This window comes from Pinus tabuliformis, chromosome 7 (genome assembly GCF_031772625.1).
Source record: "Pinus tabuliformis cultivar Carrire ecotype Pingquan chromosome 7, CPIR1, whole genome shotgun sequence".
NCBI lineage: Eukaryota > Viridiplantae > Streptophyta > Pinopsida > Pinales > Pinaceae > Pinus > Pinus tabuliformis.
This window is the reverse complement of record NC_142293.1, coordinates 1,896,695,633-1,896,723,251: the sequence shown is the minus strand read 5'-3', so window position 1 is coordinate 1,896,723,251 and position 27,619 is coordinate 1,896,695,633.

The following is a 27,619-nucleotide window of genomic DNA, read 5'->3' as shown; positions in this document are numbered from 1 at the left end:
TTACACTAGTAGTATAGGGGCCTAACAGATATCCTGGGATCTTTCCTCTTTCCATTTTTCTTCCCCAAGTCTCTACAGTCAAAGCATTGCTTGATGTCTCATCAGAGCTTTTCCCGTCGCATTTCCTCGCTAAGGATTGCACTGACAACACCATCAAAATTTAAAGTACTAGATCCAAAGACAGAGTTACTAATGGCCATAACTAAACCATTCCAAATTTCTGGCAATGAGCACAGAAATAACAGAGCTCTAACTTCATCATCAAAAGTTACCCTTACAGAACTTAACTAACTTGTAACTGCATTAAAATCATTTAAATCGTCTGCAACAGATCCACCTTCTAACATCTTCATATTAAATAAACGCTTCATAAGAAATACCTTATTTAAGGCTGAGGGTTTTTCATATAGTTTGGCCAATGCTGACATTAAACCTTCTGTTGTCATTTCCTTTGAAATATTAAATGCTACTGACGCCACTAGGCACAACTGTATTGTTCCAAGTGCCTTTCTATCGAGAATATCCCATTTTGTGTCTGTCATATTCGTCGGCTTCTTTGTCTTTCTGCTCAATGGTAGGTACAAATCTCTTTGATAAAGATAATCTTCCATCTGCATCTTCCATAGCTGGTAGTTTTTGCCATTGAATTTTTCAACCCTAAACCTACCATCTTCCGCCATTGCTCCCGCTCAAACTAGGAACCCTTCTCTCCTGCAAGTTTATCAGCCAGATAGACCTTCGGCTCTGATACCAGTTGTTATATTCACGATTGTCATTACACAAAAACCCGCAGGTGTTAGTAAACAGACACATCGGTAGTGTTAAGCACATGCCACAAAAAACACAGGAGCATTGGATCAACATCACCATTAACAGGGAGCACAACAATAGTGGAAGATAATGCGTACTTATCCACAAACATTAATGGCATTCTCTGTGCATGTGCAAAATTCAGCTAGGAAACTGCGAATATAGCCAAATCAAGGTTTTGTACCATAGATTGCAGAACAGATATAATAGTAAGGCGTTTTTTCAACTAAGCTTCTCTCTAATTCGGTCAGAAATTAGAAGGGTTAGGGCCTCTCTGGAAAATCTTGGGCGTTTAGCCCTCTCAACCCACCTTAAGCTAGCCAACAACATCGATAAGAATCTCTGGGCTATTATCGATGCCAGGACTGCCCTGAAAGCAGATAATGAGGGACAGATTGCTCAGGCAAGGCAGCGCAAGAAACTATCCAAGCTATTAAATAGATCTCATGAGATGGTCAAAAATCTGAACCCCGCCATTGAATCTGCACAAAATGTCAGCGTTAAAGTTAATATCATTAAAAACTGCGCAGTTGACAGTGAACATAACAAGTTGAACAGCATAATTATGAAGAGCGGCAGCGGAATAGGCATTAACAACTGTGATAATAATCCTAAGGATGTCAACGTTAGGGATAACAACATTAAAGAATGCGCAGGTAATAAAAATGATGGGTTACACGTAGCAGATACAAATACGATGAAAAACAGTATTGTCAATTCCCAGAACGATGGCAAGATCAGCAGCGGAAAAGGCATTAACAGTTGTGATAATTTAAAGGATGTAAGCGTTAGAAACTGCGCAGGTAAGGATGTAAACGTTAGAAGCTGCGCAGGTAATTCAAAGGGTGTAAAAAACTGCGCAGATAATTCAAAGGATGTAATCGTTAGAAGCTGCGCAGATAATTATTTTCTTAATTCGATGAAAAACAGTTGTGATAATTTAAAGGATGTAAGCTTTAGAAACTGCACTGGTAAAGATGTAAACGTTAGTAGCTGCACAGGCAATTCAAATGATGCAAAGAACTGCGCAGGTAATTCAAAGGATGTAAACGTTAGAAGTTGCGCAGGTAATATTCCTAATTCGATGAAAAACAACGTTATCGGTTACAATCACAACGCAGATGGCAATCATGATAATTCAAAAGATGATAGCATTGAAGATAAGTCCATTAATAACTGCGCAGATGTTATTAAACATAAAAAGTTGCCCAAACCAGATCTGATGAATAACAACGGTATTGATAATGACAACACACTGGTCAGGGCGCAGAATGACGAAGTTAATACGTTAAATACCCACTGGTCGCACAATGCAGATAACAATCACAGCGCAGATGGCATGGGTACACTGGAAAGGATGCAGGTTTCCAAAGTAATTGCTCATGGCCTAGTCAACGGTTTCAGTGGTGGTGCGCAGATTCATGGATTAAACATTGGTAAGGGCAGTTTTAACCAGCATGAGAGGGTCGAAAGTAATGCGCCTAGCAAGGGTGACCATGAGGTTTGGTTAGACAATGAGTGCACAGATAACAGAAGCAATCAAGGTACGCACAATCAGTATTCAGGGAGTTCCAAAGATAGCACGGGAGACAATAGCAAACAAGGCTTAGACATGAGTTTCCAGAAAGAAAAAAGTATGTCTTCAGCAAACACCTGTGAGTCAAGATCAAAAAGAAAAGTGGTCAACCTGTCTTCCCAGGAATTAGATCCTGTAGTCACTAATGTTCTCAGCAAAGGTATGGGGTTTGCGGTGGCTCCTAAAAGCCTTCCCATTGAAAAGATGATATGTAGCATAGAAGATGGGATTAGTAACCTCCCTTTGGAAGATAAAGAAACATTGAGGCAAGAATTTTCTCTCATCATGAGAAAAGCCAAAACTCCCAAAAGCAACCTGAGTAAGGAAGAACAAAAAGCCTTCAAATCCTTGGGAACAATGACAAGGTGGTGGTTCTTAAAGCAGATAAAGGAGGAGCAGCAGTCATCTTGGATAAAGAAGACTATGTACGCAAAATGAATGATCACCTAAATTGTGGCAGTTATAAGAAGCTGAACAGTAATCCCATCCCCAAAATCATGAAGGATGTAAAAAAGATCATCTCAGATTCCAACCTCGACGAAAAATTAAAGAAGAAATTAATCCCCTCTTGTGAAACCATCCCTAGAATCTATGGATTACCCAAGATCCATAAGGAAGGGGTCCCCCTTAGACCGATAGTTAATACTATTGGTTCCCCAACCTATGAGCTTGCTAAATATGTTGCTAAAATTCTTAAACCCCTTGTCGGAAATACTGATTCCTTCATCAAAGACTCCCAGGACTTTGTGAATCTTATTAAAAATGAAAGGATGGAACGTGATGACATCCTTGTAAGCTTTGACGTGGTATCCTTATTCACGAAGATTCCTCTTGATGAAGCCATTCAGGTTATAAAATATGTTACTGATCCAGGGACTGCAAAGCTGGCTGAAATCTGCTTAAGGTCAACTGTGTTCACCTTCCAAGGAATATTTTATGAGCAGACATCTGGTGTGGCAATGGGATCACCCCTCTCACCAGTCATGGCCAACCTATACATGGAATACTTTGAAAAGAAGGCCCTGGAATCATATCCTTTAAAACCATCTTGGTGGAAGCATTTTGTTAATGATACCAATATAAAATGGACGCATGGTAAAGCAGAACTTGACAAGTTTTTCATTCACTTAAATTCTATCTCTCCAGAAATAAAATTTACGATGGAACTTGAAGAAAACATGAGCATCCCATTTTTGGACGTTCTAATTATGAGAAAAGAGGATGGCTCTTTGGGCCATAAGGTTTTCAGAAAGTCAACCCACACAGAAAGTTACCTCCATGCGGATTCCCACCATCACCCAGCCCAGAAGTTTGGTGTTCTAAACACTCTTGCCATTAGAGCCCTTCGAATTTCTGACTCAGAGCATCTGAACGAAGAAAAGAAGCATTTAGTTTTAACTTTTAAGAATATAGGCTACAAAGAACATGAGATTAAAAAAGCCATAGAGAAAGCTGAAAGAAAGTTGTTATCTCATGAGCATAAGGCGCAAGACCAACCTCAATGTGGTAAGGTTTTTCTACCTTATATCCATGGGGTTACAGACAAAATCGCTAAAATCCTAAGAAAGAAAAACATTATCACACATTTCTCAGCTCCTGGTACTATCAGGCAAGGTTTGAAGTCTGTAAAAGATGATATTGACAATCATCAGCTTAAAGGAGTCTATAAAATAGACTGTTCTTGTGGAAAAAGCTACATAGGTGAAACAGGTCGCTCCCTCCAGACAAGGCTCAAAGAACATGGCGCTGATATTAGGAATGGAAGATCTCGTACCTCAGCCTTGGCAGAGCACTCCTCGAAGACTAAGCACCATATCTGCCTGGAAAACGCATCAATTATCGCAAGAGAAGAGCAGCATCAGAAACGAAAGATCAGAGAAGCACTTGAAATTATTAAGCATCCTCATAATCTGAACAGAGACAATGGTATGGAGATTAGCGGAAGCTGGCTTCCCTTGATCAGGAAATTAAAAATCGCCAACCCATCCCCAGGTAAAGCATTCCATAGGTAAGTTATCCCTCTCCTATTCTATTATTATTGGTCCGCCCCTTTTTATTTATATCATAAATAAAATTATTATCATTAAAATACTATAATATATTAATTTCTATATAGCTATTAATTAATATATTAATTAATTATAATTATTAATTATTTATAATTATTAATATGATTTAAATATATTAATTTAATCTATATAGAAATTAACATATTGCCTTAGTATTTTTATAAGAATTAATAAATTATCCATATATTTTATAGAAACCTTTTGAAATAATTTTTAATATAGTAATTAAAATTTTAATACTATAATATAATAATTTCTATATAACTATTAATTAATATATTAATTATTATATTAATCAATTATAAATATTTATTATTTATAATTGTTAATATGAATTAGTTTAATATATTAATTTAATTTATATAGAAATTAATATATTTTAGTTCAATTAACTAATTTTAGTATTAGTTCTAGTCCCTAATTTAATCATTAGGTTATGAGCTAAGATATTAACTCTTCAAAAAAAAAATTAATAATATTAATAAAAATAAAAGTAATTTATTAAAATTAAAATAAAATAAAAGTAATTTATTAAAATTAAAATAAAATAAAATTGAATTAAATTAAGATTCTAGCCGACAGTGTGTTGTTCCTTAAAAATTTATCCTCATTAGTATTTATTCTGCCTAATTTGCTCTTCTTTTATCATCATTCTTTAATCCTGATGATGGATCCCATTTGGGATTTGAAACGTTGGTATAAAAATGTTCATACTGTGGATTCTCCGGTCACTGATTCAAAAGATACAAACCACAGATCTCTTAAATCCAAATTCCACTTTATTTGAGATGATTTAATTTCAAACTTTGTAGGGGAATTCTCCAAGAAACATTTGTTGATAAAGAGATATCCAAACCAATGGTCATGTGACTGATGTCACAAAATGATGTGTAATAGATTTCCCCCCCTAAATGCAAAGTCAGAAGGAATATTTTGATGACTAAAGTACTTTATCATGTGAAGGTTTGGGTTAGAGACTGAAGTCGGAGACCTGAAACATTTAAAAAATTGTTACAATGCAATATATAATATCATCTCTGAGGTAGACATTCCCATACTTAGAACATAAATGTCTCAAAGCACAGTATGAAAATACATCTGAATGATCCATGTCAATGAACGACATAGTATGGACACATTCAACAATGGATCTATGCTTACAATCATGAATATTTAATAACTCCATGCAGCCTAGATGGATGGAACTAGATATAGGGTCTTGATCTCCATCTTTCGATCCATAGTACCAATCTAGCCATGCGAGTGAATGCCTTGAAGTCAAACATGGTAGAATACATTTGATTACTGGTCAATAATGTGAACCATTAACAAGTGTGAGAGAAATCACCAATAATGACAATGGATATCAAGTTAATTTTAGTACAATCTATGAAGTGTGAATAGATAATTTGATGTTGAACACTCATAGAACCATTCAATCGAATTTGAATGATGAGAACCTATCGTCGAAGGTGAGAAATTTTCCATTAAGGGCATGCAGGCTCTAAAGGTACTGAAGGTTTCTAGATCAACTTCCTAGATAATGAGCTGAAGTCGATAGGAAGCGATTCATTGTAGGAGGGCCTATAACACGAAACTCATGTCAAGTTTTGAAGAACAAACAATTTGGAGTAATCTAGGATTGACTCAAGGACGGTCAACGCAACAAAATGCTAATACTGACAAAATAATTTGACTGAGGTTGAACTTCTCTTGAACATATCAGAGACACGACATGATGACTTTGCAGCATTTGACAAAAAAATAAAACCCAAACCACTTGAAGACTTTCAATGAGTTATGGTTAACTAAGTTACAACAAATGGATTTCCCAACCTGGACACGAAAGGGAAGGAGTGTCTGTTCAAGAGCGACATACTGCCTTTTACAAATACAAAACAAAAATTCTTTTTCACTTTTCCCCCGCCATTACTAGCAAGTACCTATTTATTTTTTGAAAACTTGAGGAGGATAACATATGCTTGTCCTGTAAGCTAATCCTTTGGATTAGTCCTCCGAAGTATTTTAACAAACCCTAAGAAAGAGAGGTGATGAGCCTCAGTATTGCAACAAGAATGTTGCAACTCCTAAGGCTACCAACTTTAATTATCAACCTGGGGTTCGTACAAACTTAAGAGCTACCGACACTATATGTGCAACATACAATGTGTCCTTCCTTTTTTATCATGGTGTAATGAAGTGAATGTAATAAAATCAGATCATAAACTAATTGCAGAAAAATAAATGCTCGAAATGGAAGCCTTAACCTATTGCAAGAAAGAAAATACAAGGAAATAAATATATTCTAATTTCATAAAGAAAATATGATGAAGTAAATTTAAACCATTACATTTCAAAGAGTTTAAATCCATTAACATAGTTCATTGGATGTAGCAATCAAGAAAATCATCATTGTATTATCCAATTAATATGTCCATTGACCCAAATTGCTAAAATCTTTTGCATGGGTAAAGAGGTAAATCCTGAGCAGTATTTAGTCTTCCATACTAAATTATTTAGATCATAGGGGTATTTATTCAACCCTAATTTACAATAACCAAGCTTCTTGAGAAAATATGGGCAAGTATATACATGTTGGAAGGCTGCTACATGGTTTCCTGTAGTACTACTACAGGAAACATCAGATTTTCTATAGGGAGTTATAATTCACCGAATGACCAACCAAAGAAAATCCAAATTGGATGGGAATTTTTTTTTATTGAATAGGATGTCTTAGGTCTCCATTCCAAGTGGAATCACCCAAAAATACATTTTTTAACCAATGTTAAAAAATGGCAGAAAATTACTTGTCTAAAATCTAGAAATTCAAGAACTAGTGAGCTGGTAAATCTATAAAATGCCTAACCTAATCAAGTGAAAATGCAATGAGGTGATTTTTGTTATTAAATAGAATGTTGTTTTGATCTAATGCAAGTGGAATAAACTCAATTTAAGCTCGTTAGAATTCTCTAAAAAGTAATAGAAATTTACTATTATTTGCCACAAAGGACTTCCAAAAATCTAGATTTGGGAATAAGCAAACTAATCCAAGAAGCTCAATGATTACTATGACCTTCCAAAGTTGTTCCAAGGATGAAATTATGCTTGTGATCCTGAAAAATAATTTAATTCAACCATTTAACCCAATCCTACAAAATGAAAACATTAACACTAAATGCAGTAATAGAAAAAAGACAAGAACAAGAGATGCATGTGAATAAGAAGTGAAAGGAAGAAAAGTAAATGATACAAAATGGTTGTGAGGCTCCTAGGATGGCCAATCCAAAGGAAACTTAGAGTCCTATGGAGGATACCAAGAATTAGAAGTTGAACATGTCACCAATCTTCATCATTTCCGTCAATACAATTACATCCCTGCAAGAAATGACAATGGAGTTGCAAAAATACGAGTTCTCTCCACAAGGACATTAATAAAAATCAACCCCTAGAGGAAAATTCAAATTTTTACTTATACAAAATGATTCGGAATCGTTCCCCAAAAAAGGAGGAAGTTTTCCCCACCAAAATCCCTTGATTAGTGGATTTGGTTCCCAATACAAGGAATCTACATTAAATGACAGGGAACACATTCCTAGATTTTCTCAATCATTGGAGTTCCACAATCTATGCCATAATTCCATAATATCTTATTGATTTATTATTTAATATTGATTCTCCTTTAGTATGGATCAAGTCCCTAACTTATCTCCTCCAAATCTCCATAATCTGCCCAATATTCTCATAATATTCCACAAAAATAAATAATATTAGGCACAAATATGCAATTATCCATAAACCTTCCTAATGAACATATTAAAGTTAAAAATACATTATCTGTTGCCAAAATAGAGGTTTAATGTGTTGAAGGATGGTCAGATGGGCCTTAATTTATGTCTAATTAAGAGGCCCATCATACCCCCTATTGAAAGTGTTGGTCATCCTCTGAGCAACTTAGTGACCTCATTGTGCCTCCTTCATGGACCTGGTGGCCTCTCTCTTGTGCATTCCTCAGTATTTTCTCTTATGAATTTTAGTTGTAAGTTCTGAAAGGACAAGCACAAAAATGTAGTTGTTCTTTTCATGATTGTTTAAGAGTATTTCAAGCAAAAACATAACTTTCCTCTTTGAAAGTGAACTTTGTTGGCTTGTAGTTCCATTTCATTCATATCCTCTCCCTTGAAACCTTTATTCCATTTTCATTCATTTTTCTAAAATTGTTTGTACATAGAAAAAATCAATGTTTCTTGAGACCATTAGCATGCCTTCTTGCCCTTATTCAAGATGGGTTATTGAATATTTTTCAATTTGGAAAGGTCTTCCACATCCTTTTCCAACCTTCTTCTACCTTGTTCCACCATTTGGACACCTATGAAACCTTCAAAACACCTTTAGATGAGAACTAGGACATCCTGGATTAATTCCTATAAAACTACAGAAAACCCTATAGCGGTTCCTATAGTACTATAGGAAACCATGTAGCAGTTCTTGTAGTACTACAAGAAACCCTGTTTAAACATGTTTTGAGCAGAAATGATAGTTTGAGCCTAGGGTAGGCCCTCAACTTGACTTCCATGCCTTTCTCCCATTTCTATAACATCTTTTAGGCCTTGGACAAAAGCTAGAAAGAGATTAGAGACCTCTTGGAAAGCCTCTTTTCATCATTGTAGTTTGAGTTCTATTTTGATGGTGAATGCCTTATTTCCTTTTGTTTCCTTCTTCTTCTCTTTTGTGACGTACATGATTGCCTAATGGCCTTGGAGTTCTCTGTTTTGATTAGGCCTCTCTCAGGCACTTCCATTTTGGGTTTTAGCACAATTCTTTCATTTCTTCCTTCTTGTAGCAGCATTTTGTCTTCTTGTAGCAGCCATTCCTTCTCTTTCAGGGTCTTCTAACTATATGGGAGTGATGAGAAATGATGTAGAGCATTTGGAGGATGATGCTAGGGCTTAGAGGGAGTAGTGTAGGTTTGTGAAAATGGAGAGAATGTGCTCTATGTTCTTTTTTCAATCAATTTTTAGGGTGAGATAGAGTGTAGGTTTGTTCTTGAAAAATATTACCTTTTTCTTTATGAAATAAGATGGATGAATGATGGATAGATAGTGGATATGAAGTGGATGGAGGGCTTGGAGTGCTTTGGTGACTTGGCCTTTGCACAAATTTCCTCTTTTAGCTATTATCCTCATTCATTGAAATCATCACCCTTGATAATTTGGATTTTCCACATTGCATGAGTGAAGGAGTGAAATGCAATTACCTAGTTGAAGGCGACTTAGACTACTGACCCATCCTTAGCTTATAAAATCTCATCTTGCATGCATTGACAATAAATTTCTAACTATAATATGCTCAAGAGAAGAGGTCAAGAATATTGTGTACCTGTACCTACGTGATGGTTGTTGGAGAGATGTGCATGTTGCTTCTAAGTTGATGATTGATCCATGGTCCTCTGGAGGTGATAATTTCCTTTGTGTGCTTCTGCACAGGTCTTCATAGCTTGGTGATTCTAAACCTTTGTCTTCTAGTTACCATGAGCAAGCTATCTTAGTAAAATCTGACCTTATTGGAGTGATGGGCTTGTACATGGGTGATGTTCAACTTCCCTATACCTTATTCCACCATTAGACAACTTTCCCACATTTTGTTTCACTTTCCCTATTATACCCTAAGTTTTAAACCTGTTTCCTATTGTAAAATAGGGCATCCTATAGTAGAACTAGGACATCCTGTTGTAGTATTACAGGAAACAATAGATTTGCCTTATTTTGTTCATATCTCCTAAACGGTAGAATGAATTGACCTAGAATTTTCTGATCATGTTTCCATAATCCTTATGCACCACCCCATAAACAAATTTTGGCTAATGGATGCACGAATCTATAAAAAAAAAATAAGAATGGATGAATTTGATGGAGGTGATTTCGTGGAAACCATGCATTGGAATTTTCTGAAATTGCTTGAGCATGTTACCATCATCCATATACATCTCCCCATGAAGAAACTTTTTAAATGAATGCACGAATATCAATAAAATTCAAAAATGGTTGTAGGCGATGGAGACTGATTTCTCAAAAAACTGTGCACTGGAATTTGGTGAAATCACTTGAGCATGTTACCATCATCCATATGCATCTCCCCCTCAAACAACTTGGAAAATGAATGCATGGTTTTTAAGATATGACAAAATTAGTTTTATGCTTTATGTATTTCTCTTTCCTATAGTAAATTATAGCATTCTTGTAGTATTTCAGGTAACAAGGAAAATGAGGTAAAATATTGGGAATGATGAGTGTATGGTGGAAATAGATGAGGGTGATGGATTTGCATGACCTTGGTCCTGTTGGAGAATTTGAGCACAGAGAAAGTAAAAAAAATTCTTCTTTTGACTAGGCTTGTGATCAACTTTTCTTTTGGTGGCTAGCTTGTTTTTGTTGCTTGTAGAGGTTGGAGAGCATCTACATTCATGAGAGAGAGATACACGGAGAAAGTTTTTTTTTTTTTTCTTCTAGGCCTACTAGCCGCCTGAATGAGGTTTTCAACTAGTAGGTTTTCCTAGGCGCCTCAAAGGAAGTTTTCACCTAGGATATTTCCTTTTTATCTTTATTTTTATCCAACCCATTGACCGCTTCATGGAGGTTTTCAATCAATCAACCAATCTCAGGTGCCTCAAAGGAGGTTTTCACCTGAGATTTTTATTTTTTCTCTTATTTTTATTTTTTTGTTTCTTTTCCTATCCTACTCTACTTGAAAAAAAAAACATTTTCAAGTGTAGGAATACTTCCAATGAAGCCATGTGCACATCAAGATGATAGATAAACTAATGTGTAGGCTTGAAATGTATTATTTGACATGTACCTGGATGTAAGAGACTGAATTCTTTGACTTTGATGATATTAAGCAAAGTAGAAGAAGAGAATGTTGTTGCAACTTAATGACTGTCTGGAACCATATTTCAATATAGTTGTGATGCCCCTAGTGTACTTGCTGATTTGGATCATCTTGCACGTCTTCTTCTTCGCTGACCTTTAAATCTTCCTCTTTTTGTTGATTTTTCTCTTGAACACATGGAGGGTTTGATGGAAACCATGAGGGAGCTTTCTCAATCTCTAATTTTGATGTCTTCTCTTCATCAAATGAAGCCCACGATCCTTTGGTATTCTCATTTCAATCTTCTTCTTCTGGATGTAGTCCTTCAATGATATCAAGACATTCTCTTTTTTTTCAATACTCTTCCTGAGCTATGGTGAATACCATTTATCTCAAGAGGATATGTTTGGAAGTGTTGTACCTCATCATTGTAAGTGGGATGAGCTACTTCATTGTGCGGGTTTGGAAATGGTGGTACATGTAGTTGAGTAGGAGTAGATATTTGAGATGGATTTGGTTGGGATTGTGGTTGTGGTGGAGGTGGATCGTAGGGATAACATGGAGTTGGATATGGAGGATATTGAGGAAAATATTGAGGATATTGTGGATGGCTCCCATAAGTTTCCAACCTTGTTGCCAAGATTGGTTTTGGGGTTGAGATGGCCAATGTTGCCAAGGAATGGGTGTGTTCCAATTACTTTGAGGTGGATATGCATAACCTTGAAATTGTGAATTAGGCTCTTGCATCGTACTAGGTTGACTAGGTTTCCATGGTCCTCTTGGAGCTATATAACATATCTTCTTTGGTGATTGACTTGCTCCATTATACTCTTGGTCAACTTCTTACAACCTTGGTAATGCTGCACAATATTTAACATTATGTGGTTCTGCATGGACAACACATTTATCATAATCTTCTTTTTCTTCATCTTGCATTCTTAATATTTCTACTTGTTCACTTAGAATGCTAAGAATTTATGTTTTAAAGTTATCAAGCAAATTTCCAAGTTTAGCTTCACTTACCGATATTGATGTTGATTGACTTATTCTTGCCCTTCCTCTTGATATGTGTTTGCATGTTTCACAATTTTCTTCAAATGATAATTGGTATACATCATCTCCACTCATGATATCAAGGATATTAATCCACTCATCCCTAATTGTTCTAAGTAAAAGGGCTTTTAATGTGTATGATCCTAAATGATGTAATTTTTCCCTCTTAACATTATACATGAACCTCTATATTAGATCCTCAAGGCTCTCCTCTTCTCTTTGATTCATTCTAAATATTTCTTCCTAAAGACCATGATCTTTATACTTTTCCATAAATATATTTTGCATATTATTCCATGTTCTTTTTGAATTAGTCCCTAAACTCATGAACCATTTAAGAGTTCTATCCTTGAATGTTGTCAGGAACAATCTCAATTTTTGAGTGTTTAATAAGTAACCATAATATCTACAAACAATTTCAAATTCAAAGAGAAAGGTTTTTGGATCCTATCACCTTAGACTATGAAAGTTTGGAAGAAAATATTGAGGGATGTTCTTCATATGCATGCTGACATTAGTAACTTATCTGTCATCTCTTCATCTTCTACCTACAAAAATGAACGGTGATGTGGCTCTTACTGCACCACGTGATCAAATGGGGGGGTTTGGTGTTGGAGAATATTTTTTTCTTTCGGTTTTATGATTTAATGAAAACACTAATGCAATGAAAATTTCTATTTTTGAAATGAAATATTCCTAATGCAATTTTTATTTTTTTTTTGCAAAAAGTAAAAGAAATGAATCAACTAGGGAAGAAAACAATGCATACTTTGACACCTCCCCGCCAACGGCACTAAAAAGTGATGAGCCTTGGTATTGCAACAAGAATGTTGCAACTCCAAAGGCTACCAACTTAAATTATCAACTCGGGGTTCATACAAACTTAAAAGGTATTGGCACTATATGTGCAACATACAATGTGTCCTGTTGGAAGTACTGAGAGAGGGGGTGAATCAATATTCCTTTCAATTAGTATTAGTATTAATATTTCAGAGCATTAGTTAATCTTCAATTATTATCAGTGTTTGTACAATGATAGCAGTAAACAAAAGGAACACAAATGCACATAATTTTTGAGGTGGAAACCCCCTACGGGACAAAAACCACCTGAATGCATTTCTAATAATTCTTTAATCTTCAACTCCAATTGAAAAGAAAGCTCCAACTTCCTAGAATCTAGAAAACAATTCTTTTCCAGATCCCACTAGATGGCCGCTCCAATGCTCGAGATTATTCAGTAGTAAACTGAACGGATGCCCCAACACCCAATGAGCTACAATTCACCCTAGCACCACCCTACCACCCTGAAGTTTTCATAGCCTTGAACCTATTGGTGACTTCATGCAATAGCTTAGCACCAACCTACCACCCTATAGAAGAATAAAAGAAAAATGGACTTCTGCACGAGGGAAAATGGTCCACTTTACAATGATATAGAATGATGTAGAAGAAGAAGACACACTAGACCATAACCCCAACTATGACACAAACACCTAATGATGATCCTAGACCTTCCAACACTGCCTCTTCAACTCTTGGTAGATAGACACTTGTACAATTTTTACAATGATGTTGTACAATGATACTTTTACAATGGTTGTATGCAGTGTTTCCCACTTGAAGACTTCATGTGGTGAACTTCTTGTTGTTGTTTTACACCTCGATTTCTTCTCTTGTCATGCTACCCTTTATCACTCCTTAGAACATTATATTATGCATTGAGTCTTCTCTTGATGAATATATAATAACTGCAAAAGGTCTTCAATGAAATACCCATGACATGATAATAGCAAAACTTACCTCATCCTGTAGAGCATATGTCAGTGCTAAACAAAAACAACAAATTAGAATACATATAACCTAACGCAATTAAGAGATGAACATGCATATACAGAATATACTTACCTATAGCTTACCTCTGCTACATCATTTTGCTGCACCTTGCTCTTTGATGCCCTAGAAAGTCTGGTCCTTTGCAGCCCTTGACAACACTTGATCTAGTTTTTTTTTCTTTCCTTCTAAGAGCATGATATTGAATCTAATGTATCTCGTTGATTTTAGATCTCCAATATGTGACCTTCGGTCTTGTAGTATCCCTCTGAGTCTTCTTTATAATGCCACAGGTCACTGTTTCCTCCTTCAGCTCTGAAATTGATAAACATAAAACTATAATGCATGCACCATCTGCCATGTTTTACAAACTTTCAATCCTCTTCTTAGAGAGAGAGTTATGATGATTTTCCCAAGGTCACCTCTTTAAGATGAAATTCGGGATCCTGCAAAAACCCTAACTTCCACAGATCATAACTCTGTAAATATAGAGAACCAAGATCTGAAATTCGGGCACGGCGTTCATCAGGATGTCGGATCAAATGGGTTTTGATTTCAACATCTAAGACTTCATGGAAATAAAGTTATATAATAAATTCCACGATCGCTACTTTTGGAGGATATATGAGATTTATTTTTATAGAGTTGAGAGGGGCTTCTATAGAGAATGTTGGAGGGATTTTAGGAGCTTAAAAAATTATTAATTATTGATTATTCAATGAAAAAAATCAATGCAAAATTCCATGCCACAACCCCATGGGGTTTTATCCCACTAATTGGGGTTACTAACTTCAATCTTGAATAACTTACAAATCGTGAAGAATTATGAGGAGAGCTTTATACTAATAGAAATATATTTTTGAGTAGAGTATTCTTATAATGGTTATGAGACAAGAAACAATGAATGATGATGCCCAATCTTCCATGGAAGTTCAGTTTCATCCTTGGTGTTGCTTGGGTTGACATCAATGACAACCTCAAATAATCTTTAGATCAACAATCTCCCCCTTTGGCATTGATGGCAACACAAGTACTCCCGCTGTGATCAAGGCACCTCTTCCTACTACCTTCTCCCCCCCCTTTGACATCAATGGAAAAGGGTAACTCCCCTTACACAGAACCATTCTACGACCTGTACACACTTCCACTCCCCCTTTATTTTCCGAATAAGGAAAATCTAATGAGAACTCGAGAGAATCCCAAGATTTTGGCGAAGATATTCAAATGTTTCACGAGGTAAAGGTTTAGTGAAGATATCATTGATTTGTTCTTTTGTACCAACATATTCAAGTTTTATATTCTTTGCAGCGACTTGTTCTCTAACAAAATGATATTTTATCAAAATGTGTTTTGTTTTTTAATGAATGACAGGATTCTTGGAGATGTTGATGGCACTGGTGTTATCATAGAAGATGGGAATAGGCTCACTGAATTGTACTTGAAGATATTTCAAAGTTCATTTCATCCAAAAGACTTGATTACAACAAGTTGCCACTGCAATGTATTCTTCTTCCATTGTAGATAACGAAATTGAGGTTTTCTTTTTCCTCAACCATGATATGAGACAACCACCTAGATAGAATGTTGCTCCACTAGTACTCTTATGATCATCAATGCTTCCTGCCCAATCTGCAACTGTAAAGGCTTGAATAATGAGATTTTTTCCCTTGGGATACCATAAGCCATATTCTGTTTTGCCCTTTAGATATCGAAGAATTATTTTGAAGGCAATAATATGTGATTTTCTTGGTGTTGCTTGGAATCTTGCTACTTGTCCAACATTGAGCAGATTGTGATTCATGTTTTCAACCAATAGAAAATTCTTGGCTAGAGCATCTTTGCTTTCAAGACTGATGGTACCTGATCCTATAACATTTGAAGATCCATCATTTCCAAAGGACATGGTTCCATCCTTCTTCTCTTTCAGAGATTCAAATTTCTTTCTATCTCTAGTCATATGCATTAAGCAACCACTATCAACATACCACACATCTTTGTTGTTTTGAGCCTTGAGAGTGAGAGCACAATTATCAGTCTTCTTCCTCTTCCATGTTCGTTCATTCTGAGGCTTCGAAGATTCTTTTGGAGGATTTTCAAGTCTGCATTCTCTGGATATGTGTCCAAAGTTTCAACATTTGTAACATTCAATATTATTTCTTAAATGTTCAAATATATTGATGTTTCGTTGAGCCCTGGGAGGTTCATATTTGACAGATCTCCTAGAATTGTATTGGTTCCTAGGGTACGTGCACCATTCTACAGCTTTATGACCAAAATTTCCACATGAATAACAATATCCAAGAAAAATATGTTGGTACCTGGATGGAAATATTCGTCGGGGAATTGCCTTCCAAAGTTGTTCTTGCGAATCTTGTCCAATGAAGTCTATATGCATGTCTGTTTCAGGTGAAACCACCGTAGGGTTGACACTCATCTCTTGTGATCTCTCACTCCACTCATTTGGGTTTTGTTGGAAAGAGAGGTCATAAGGTAAGAGCCCTAATGAAAAAATGGCGCTCGCTCCTGCTAGGGTTTCGCACTCCTTCCCCCGGCAGCTCGGCTCCATCGCCTGGGCTCTTTCCTCTGTCTCGGCCTATGGCGGCAGGGGATTCCTGGGCTTCGATTTCTCAAATAAGATCAGCTGCCGCTGCGGCCTCAGTTCGAGCTCACTGACGGAGGGCATTTTGGATACAGGGCATACGGCTTCGAGTCTTTCTCATGAAGGAGGGGAGCGTATGGATGAACTCTGTTTTGCGGCCTGTCAAAAATCCGAGAAGGGTCTTTGTGCTTTTGCTCAAAGATGCGAGCCAATAGTTGTGAAAGGTCTTTTTCATCTGCTGTTGGGGGCGTCGAACGATGAAGCCGTAGATGCGTGGGTATCTCTCCTTCCGCGTTTTGTCCTTTGTCGTTGTCTATTTTTTAGATTTCCCCGAATGGGTCTGCTCGTAGCAGTGGGACAATACGAAGTTTTCTTCCTTCTGCAGCATACTCGTGGGGTTTTTTCTCACTTAGATGTTGTTTCAAGTTTTGTTTTGGGGAGGGAAAATCGATCTGGTTTTCTCCGACATTTTTCCAAGAGAAAGATCGGTATTCAAGGTTGGGGCAGGGGCTGTGCTTTGTGGTTCTTGTGCTACGCTGCTCCCCTGTTCACATCCAAACAGATGCGTGAGCAAGTTTCCCAGGTGGAGAAGACTTCCAGGCTATGGGTCATCCCCACCAAAATCGATTCATGTCTAGAGAACAGGAGTCCCCTGTTACGCACAGGACCTGTGGATTTTTTTGAATCCAGGAGAAATAGTCTTGAGGATCTTGCCCCCCTTTTCGCATCTATGATCCATACAGCAATAGTTTCAGGGGGGAAATCATCTAAGCCAGCCCTCAAGGACCCAGAACAGGATCGAATGCAAATCTTCATCAGAACCTTGACAGGGAAAACCATCTGCAAACAGATCTGGACAGGACTGCTGATAAAAAATATAAAGGATGAAATACAAGCAGATATGGGCATCCCGTCAAATTTGCAAAGTTTGATACATGAAGGTAAAATCTTGCAGGACAATTTCTCAGTACAGCACTATGGCATTGGCAGAGACTCAACTATCATTATAAGCACAAGGTTGAGAGGAGGGAGCTCTGGTTCAAGCCCTAAAGGCTCTGGTTCTTTCAAAGATGTTGTCAAATGGAAGGGGGAAGTCAAAAACAAGCCTTCACCATCTCCAGATCTTCCTGGTCCCTACATCGTGGAACAAAGAACTCAGACCCCTGCTCTGCAAATCGACTTGCCTGAGGTAAAAAAAATTCACTCTGATCTTGCTTCATTGGCTGTTATATGCAGATTCAACGGGTTTTGGCCCAAAACAGATGCTTTAAGACAGTGGATTTTCTCCACATGGACCACAAATTGTGATATACATTTGTGCTCAAAGGGGTTCTTTATTGTAAAATTTGACACAGCAAAGGAAAAAGATTATGCCCTCCATGAGGGGCCATGGTTCTGGGGCAATGCTGGTCTTTTCATGACCCCCTGGTTTCCGGGTTTTGACCCTACCACAATGGTGGTTTCCAAAATGCCGGTTTGGGTCAGGCTCCACAATCTACCATTACATTTCTGGTTCCCTAATGTTTTTGCAGCGATAGGGAACGCCATAGGTTCATTCATCAAGCAGGATGTTGAAAGAATAGACAGATGCATTCATACCTTCACCAGAATCTGCGTGGAGGTTGATCTCAGTGAAGGGATTCCTGACAATATAATTTTGATTCACAACAACTCTCAGTGGAAACAGCCTCTGGACTATGAAAACACAGCCTTCAAATGTCGAGGCTGTCAACAAATAGGACATCTACAAAATAACTGTCCGCAAAATAAAAGAGAAATCAAAAGGAACAAGAAACAAGTACATAAACCAAGAGGCTGGCAATGTACAGTGAACCCAGAAGAAGAAATAGAGGAAGAGGGGGAGCTTAATGCTCCACCTGAACAACACGATGATCCTATTGGGGAAAATAACGCAGCAGTGACCCAAACGGTAAACAATCAGGAACATATGTCCTCAGATTCCCAGAAAATTACTACATCAACCTACACGAGCACAAAGATTCATCAAAATCATGCAGAGATGACAACCATGGATCCAAGTGTGGGAGGCATCAAACGGCACCACCATTCAGAAACCTCAGACTCAGACAAAGAAACAGGGCCACAGAATGCAAAAACACAGTTAGTTATTGCTTCGATCGAGCCCTCTCAAGGAGAATGGCGCAAGGTTGAAAAGAAAAAGGGAAGAAAAGCTTGAAGCGTGAGACTTTCAGCTTTTCTTGCCTCTCCTTCTCTCTCCTCTCTTTTTCCTATTCTTTGCACGTTAGTCTTCTAACGTTGCATGGAGTGCGAAGGCACTCGGGCCCATGTGGCAACTTACGGAATGCTTAATTGCATCTGCTTTGTGTAACTTTTCATTAATTTATTAATAAAAGGTTACGGTTTTTTTTCTTGGAAAAAAAAGAAACCACCGTAGGGCTTTGGTTTGAGAACCCCAATAGAGTAGAGGGCAAACCATGACAAGAAATGCTCAAGCAATCAACAAAAATGCTTATTCTACTAAATCGTGTAGGAGTGTTCTTATCCAGATGTCCTTCGTTCGGGTAGATCCCATAGGGTGCAAACCCTCAACTTCTCCCGATGTTCTTGAAACTTGAAAATTATTCAAATAGAACATACACAATAGTAGAAACATAAATAACGTTCATGATATTAACATTAAATAATATAAATGAATGACTAATTATACATCAATATAAGATTCATAAATGAATTACAACATAACTTGATGCATAAACATATTCAACATCAGAAACAGGACAACATTCCTTTTATTGAACTTAGCTATAAGTAAAGTGGAGAAATACAACCTGTTATGAAACCAGCTTAAGAAAAGATAGAAAAGATAGATCAACGCCTTAGAATTCAGCCTCTTCGAGGGGGCAACCTCCTTTACATTACATAAATGAACAATTCTTGGATGATACAAATGACAAAACCTCCTTTCTATATATAGGAGTCTAAGGAGTCACAATATAATCCAGCCGACCTAACAATAATAATATAAAGCCACAAAAATAACAATAGAGGGATTCTATGGGGCACAGAAATAACAATATGGGGGTAATAGGGGCACAACAATATAAATAAGGGGTATAACTATAATAGTAATGGGGTGATCACTAGTATTATAGGGACCCAACATGCCCCTCTCCTTTAAAAAAGTGTTGTCCTCAACGCTTGAGTAGTTCTGGACACTTCTGCATAAAATTCTCATCCTCCCATGTGGAATCTTCAGCAGATAAGTTCTTCCACTTGATAAGATACTCTGAAATTGATCGATTTCGTAGCTGTCGAGTTCGTTTTTCTGTGACTGCTTCCGGTTCCAATATAATTTTCCCTTCCTCGTCAAGTTCTGGCAATATTGTTTGAATTGGGAGCTTGTCACCTATAACCTTCTTTAAACATGAAACATGGAAAACTGGGTGCAATCGAGAAGCTGCAGGAAGGTCCAATTTGTATGCCATAGTACCAATATTTGCAACACCTTGTATGGACCATAATACTTTGGTGATAATTTATTATCCTTCTTAGCTTGCTTTAGCGACATTTGCTTATATGGTTGTAGCCGTATGAATACCCAATCACCTACATCAAAACTTCTTTCACTGCGATGTTGATCTGCTTGTCGTTTCATTCTATTTTGTGCCAACACGAGGTTATCCTTTAAGAGTTGGAGGACTTGTTGTTGATGTTCGATGTGATGTTCCACTGCTTGAACCTTAGAATTTTCTCTTAAATATGATGTGATGGATGGTGGTTGATACCCATAAAGTGCCATAAATGGGGTCATTTTTGTTGCTGTATGGAAGGAAGTGTTGTACCACCATTCAGCCAGAGGCAACCATTTGACCCATTGTGTCTGTTTATCAGATACAAAGCAACGAAGATATCCTTCCAAACATTTGTTTACTATCTCAGTTTTCCCATCAGATTGAGTATGATAAGATGAGCTATGAGCTAACTGAGTACCAAGACAAGAAAATAATTTTGTCCAAAAATTTCCAGTGAAGATGGGATCTCTGTCACTTACAATAATCTTTGGGTTTCCATATAGCTTTTGAACTGTTTCCATAAATGCAGTAGAAACTGTACTGGCTTTACATGGATGTGATAATGCACAAAAGTGTGCATACTTGGTAAGTTTGTCAACTACCACCATGATGACACTCTTTCCCTCAGACTTGGGTAAACCTGTGATAAAATCCATTGAAACCTCCTCCCAACGTTGGCTTGGAATGGATAAAGGTTGTAATAGACCCGGTGTCTTAATTGTTTCAACTTTATTTTGCTGGCAAACCAAACATTCCGCCACAAACTTTTGAATATCTGATTTAAGGCCATCCGAAAAAAACTCCTTCTTAACCCAGTGGTAAGTTTTTAAAAATCTTGAGTGCCCTCCTAAGGGAGAAGTGTGCAATTCCATAAGAATCTTTTGTTTTAGCTGGGAATTCTTACAGAGGTATAGGCGATCTTTGTACCATAATGAATCATTTTGCCAGCTAAATGTATCAGAAGTACTGGAATCTTGTTGTAGCTTTCGAATAAGTACTGGAATCTTGTTGTACATTTCTTTTGTTCTCATCATGAGTTTCCTTTACTACCTTTTCACCATTAGTGACCCTTTCTTGTAGCAACTTCTTCAATTCTTCCATGTCTGTCTTCAAATCTATCTTCAAATCTGCCATGTCTCTCTTCAAATCTGTCTTCGAATCATCCATCTTAGCTTCCATGCCCTTTATCTTAGATTCCACTCCATTTACCTTAGATTCTGCACCACTTATCTTAGCTTCCATGCCATTTATCTTAGCATCTGTTAACTTTTGTGAGCGTGACATTTGTTGCACTTGTTCTTGTAATTTTGATATATCATGTAGCATTTCTTCCTCTTCTTCATGAGTCATGCTAGAGCTTTCAGGTTCCTTACTAGGTGTTTGCATTTTCTTTCCTTGGGGCATCATTTACCGATAATATTGCTTTACTATGCCCTTTGAATTCCGTTAAACCAAGCTTACACAAAAATTTAAAAACAAAAAACTACACACCTTTTTTCACTTTATAGAAGCCTGATATTGAATCTGATGTATCTCTGTAATTTCAGATCATCTAGTTCTGAAATTGCTACCTGTAGTATCCTTCTGCGTCCTCCTTCCAATGCCACAAGTCTGAGCCAAATTGGATTCTCCAAGGAAGAGTTATGTGAAATCTTCCACAGTGACTTGCTTTTATACTGGTTCAGTAGAGCGAACTTGTATGACGTGCCAAGAGTCCCTGTTTCAACCTTTGAATCTGAAAGACACACACAAAAAACTACATTCCGTCCTCTTTATGTACCTTCTTACGAAATTTCAATCTGATCCCCAGAGAGAAAGTTATGACGATTTTCCCTAGGTCACCTGTTTTGAATGTAATTCAGGAGTCTGCAAAAAGACCAACTTCCTCAAATCATATCTCCGCAAATATCACACGAATAGCTCTGAGTTTTGGACCCAAGGTTCAACGCGATTTCTTCTAAAATGGGTTTTTTTTGAAACTTCTGAAACGTCACATAAAAAAAGTTATAGCGAAAATGCCACAATGACCTGTTTGGAGCAACGAAACCCTAGAATCCAAAGCTCTGATACCAAATGTTATGAAACCAGCTTAAGAAAAGATAGAAAAGATAGATCAACGCCTTAGAATTCAGCCTCTTCGAGGGGGAAACCTCCTTTACATTACATAAATGAACAATTCTTGGATGATACAAATGACAAAACCTCCTTTCTTTATATAGGAGTCTAAGGAGTCACAATATAATCCAGCCGACCTAATAATAATAATATAAAGCCACAAAAATAACAATAGAGGGATTCTATGGGGCACAGAAATAACAATATGGGGGTAATAGGGGCACAACAATATAAATAAGGGGTATAACTATAATAGTAATGGGGTGATCACTAGTATTATAGGGACCCAACACAACCTAAATCTTTCTCTAGCTCCAAGTAGAACCGTCCTCTGGATCCGTCCTTTCCTGGCCTTCAACAATCTTCCTCCATCACCAATACAAGGATATCTCAAGAAAGATGGAAGATATCTATAACAAGGAAACAAGGGTTTCCTGAAGCTTTGGGGAGTGCAGGAGGCACAGGCATTTGTCAGACTCGATCAGGGATAATCTCACTATAGTATCAATATCTCATATCTTCTCCCTTAAGGCCTTCCCATGGAGGTTTATTTATACTTCTCCAAATTAGTTTTTTTAGTTGGGAAACAGTTGGGCCACGGGAAATAGGAGGTGAGTAATAGGTAAAACCCGTGAAATGTGTTTGAAATTAAGGAAAAAAGAAAATTAAGTGTTTTAACATATGTACGCAGGTTAGATATATGTTTACCCGCATGTACATGCTTTTATCACGGGGAAAAGTAGTGTATAAGGAATAAAACATTGTTTTTTAGATTTTGGACCAAGTATGGAAGGAAGGGTTGCCATAGGCCATAATCAGAGCATCAGATCTACCAAGAGTGGTAAATGGTGCTATAAAAGATGCCCCCTAATATATGAGGTCAGAAGGGGTACATGATGGCCGAAATGTATTAAGTGTATGGAAGGAATCATGCCAAGACCAAGGAGGAGTTCATTGGAATTCAGCCTGCCAAGCCAGCAAAAGAGATCAGAAAGAAACTATTGTCTGAGGTGAGCATAACCATGCTTAGAAATAGTAAAGCATTTCTAAATGTCAGGTACAAAAGTGGATCCAATATGCATATAAGTATAAAGGAACCAAAAATACATCTGATCATAATTAAGAAAGTATATGTTTGAATATCACATATAAAGAGCTGACCAATGATGCTGAAGTATGAAGCTAATCACTAAAGTCAAGAAACGGATCCAAACAGTACCAAGTGAACATGATGGAATAAATGGTACTACACTACAACTCGGGTGCCATCATATAATATGTCAATCTAAGGAACTGCAATATATAATGTGGATGGTGTCAACTAGCAGAAATAGGAACAAATGACAAGTGAACCAAGACATGCTGATGCAAACCCGAGGTCTTCACCGATTGCCATGGTACATTTCTACACAATGGGAATGAATGATCTAAAGTCGACCATGTGATAAATCATTTGATTATTGGTCATTTATGTACACTGTTAACAAATGTGATACTACTCACCGATAATGATGATGAGAGTTAAGGTACCCAGTACAATCTAACAAGTGTGAATAAATGAGATGTAGTCAAACACTTGAAAGAATCTATCAATCAAGAGACAATGATGCTTTCCCACTGTCAACAGTGAAGGAGTCTGCCACTGATGACTACAAACCCTAAGGTACTGCCAAATGGACTCTAGATCCCTTTCCTAGAGCAATAAGCTGAAGTTGATGGGAAAATATCCGCTAGAAGGAAGGCATTAAGGCATCCTTCATCAATCGAGCGCGAGTGTAACTAGTAGGCGAATAATGTGGAAGGAATCGGATGAATAAAGATGTAGTAACTCATTCAAAGCACGTTTCCAGCGTACATAAGATATGGCTAGTGCACAATAGAAACCCTCTGAACCAACCAATAATTAAAGTCAACACAGAGGCGAGGAATCCACCAATAAGGTCAAGTGGAAAACAAGTCATTGCATGAATCCCGATGTGTGATAATAAAGCTGGTATCGAACACAAGGGAAACCACGAAGTCAATGACCCATGATACTGATCGATGTTGAGCACAAGGTGACCTATCAATAATGAAAATAGGTCTAGGGTGCGGCTCTAGATCTGCCCTCAAAGCAATTTGTTGTAGTCAATAAGGAAAAGACCCGCCAACAAGAAGTTGATGGAGACCTCAAACTGGCATGAGCAAAGGACCAATAAAATTGATGTGACAATGAACATGACGCTGAAAACCAAGGATGGCCAACTAAAAAATAGGTCAAGAGACACCGCAAAGAGGCTGACTCAGGTTTACCTCCCTTGAACAAAAGCACGACTCAATTGTGACTACATGTGAGCATATGATAACTTTGTATAAGTTTATCATGCGGGAGGCATAAGAAAACTCCCCATATGATTGGAAGAGGTAACCAATCGGAGGAGGACTGACTCAGTAACAAGGTTAAGGCTCTCATAAGTCAAACTAAAGCCCACCCCAGTGGAGGAAAGACTTTCTTTTGAGTTATTTGTTCAAGGGCGACACGATTGACTCTAGTTGCCATAAAAATATGGAAATAATGTCTCGTTCCTGCTCTTTTCGGAATATATATTTTTTTTTGGCTTTTTCTTTTATATGAAGCTTGAGAAAGAATAGAAGAATGCTATAGTACAGTGGGAAGAATGAGTGTTGAAAAACCAGATTCTCTAGTTCTTGGGAGGGGAACATTCCTATGCTCAATGCAAGGTGGTGAAACTGGTCAAGGACACTCAAAGGGATGTTCTTTCCATGGGTATAAGGGTGTGTCAAGTTGTAGAGGCTAAGTGATTGCAAGGTTGATTTTTCATAAGAGATGGTCGATAAGTGGCTTAAACATGAGTCCTAGTGAAGCCTGCTCAAGGCCAAAAGGTGCAAGTAGTCAATATGTAACGCAACAATACAACTCAACACAAAGGAGCCTCTAGGGTATAAGGCCAGAAAGTAGCGCAAAATAATGAGAATGAGTCTTCAATGCACAAGTCATGGCGGTACTAAAAAGGACTCTAAAGCCTACTCGATATTGCAGCATGGGAAGCCAATGTCAGCGAGGATCTAACTAAGATGCCCATGTAAAGGTTGGATCTACCCTCGCATCATTAGTTTTAAATTCGGCGAGTGAAAATGGTTTGCAAACCAAGATACAATGGAGTCGACCCTATGGCTAATGTATCGCAATATGGAGGCTAGTATTCAAAATGCAGTGGAAAGTGGTATTTTGTATCCTATACGCTGGTAAGAAAATGATACCTGCCATGATGGGTTGGCGATCATGGGACCAAAATGATGTCTCGAAGAAGTATCCAAAATTTCCTGAAAATACAACCCATTCTCAACACTCCAAGCCACAAGGTCAAAAATTCCATAAGACAAAAATCAATCTTTGAAAAAATAATTTTTATTTTTCAACTTACATAAGGACTTTGGGACTCACAGTTTTGTCATTTGTGTTTTGAGCAAGGAGCTATGGAGACAAACCCAAACAAGCTTCCTCTTACCAATCAAACTGTTCAAATCACTCCAAAACTTCCAAATAACCCTTATATCCTGCTTGTAATTATTTGTGATACTTTTTAAATGTTTTTTTTTAAGTTTTGACCGTAGGAAAATATGTCAAAAAAATCAATTCTGCATACACGCGGGTTGAATACATGTAACCCATTTATACGAGGGCCCTACACGTCACTGTGTTAAAATGCAACCCGCATGTGCACAAGTAAAAACTTTAAAACATAAATCTAACGGTTTGAAACATATTTTTGGGCAGGATGACCATCACTTGGCAAGAAAGGGAGCATAGTGCTATAGATAATCAAGTAATGGAGGACCAAAATGCTTTGGATGCTTTAAGAGGTTGTGGCTTGCTAAATGTTTCTAATATGCCAAATATAAAAGCCAACACACGATTTCTTGAGCTTTTGATTCATTACTAGAGTTCAGAGGATGATGCATTCATGATCAATCAGATGCCCCTAAGGATCGAGATCAAAGATATATACTTTATTACCGATATTTCTCGAAGGGGAGAGGTGGTGCATTTTATTGGAAGGATGAGGGGTAGTATTACTGTAGAAGACTATGTCCACATATACTGTCTTGGTCATCCTAAAAATATTGGAATTCATATTCCAATCAAACACATATAAATCTTGTCCTTGAATATTTTACTATCTACCATTGCCACGGTAAATGGATCTACTGCTTTACATTAGGCCTCACAAGTATCTATGATCCTAGCAGTGGAATGTCTCATCACAATGTTTGAATGGTGCACACCTCTACTGACCAATATGAAGAACAAACTGACCTCCATTCAGAAGGGTTAGACAAAGAATTTTGGATATGGCACAACCTTATGCTCATTCTTCTTTGAGAAAGTACCTGGGCTTCGACCCAAGGTATTATCGACTATTAGTAGCCCTAGAGATCCATGAATGGGTAGATGGGTTGACCTGATGAAATGCCTTGGGGGTGGAAATGTGCCTAGGATGACTTTTGACGATGAGTTTTTTGCATGGTGGGATCAATAGGTCATTGCAGTCGATGACTACCCCTATGCCGGGATGGATTTCTGAGGAGATCTAGATTTAATGTTATCACCGAATACAGCATGGGGTACCATAGGTAACAATTTTTCAATTTTTAAGAATTTTTGGATTTTTAATGAACTTAAAAATATTTTTGATGAGACAAGACACTTACAAAATATATTGATCATGTTTCAGATGTGGGACTAGTGAGACCTGACGGATTTCCTAGACATAGGCTTCACAAAAGAGATGTCGAGTGGGCTGCAGCTAAGACGGAGAGAGTTCTCCATCCAGTTCAGAGGAACTTGGTGAGGTTGACTCACCAAGTACCTATGATAGCCATAGAGGATCTACCCGAGGAGATGCAGCATCGCGTGGTAGGAATACCACGGGACTGGGTGCGGCTATTCCAGTGTGTAGCTAATGTCATTGTTTATTTTTTGGCTACTCATCTTGAGCTACCTAGATAGATGATCATATCTTTTTGTGATGGACATGATGATGAGCATAAGCCCAAATTTTGTAGGGCATTTTGTCCCAATTTTTTTTATATTATTTTGGACACAAACACTCTATCTATATACAGGTGATTTTATGATATATACAGA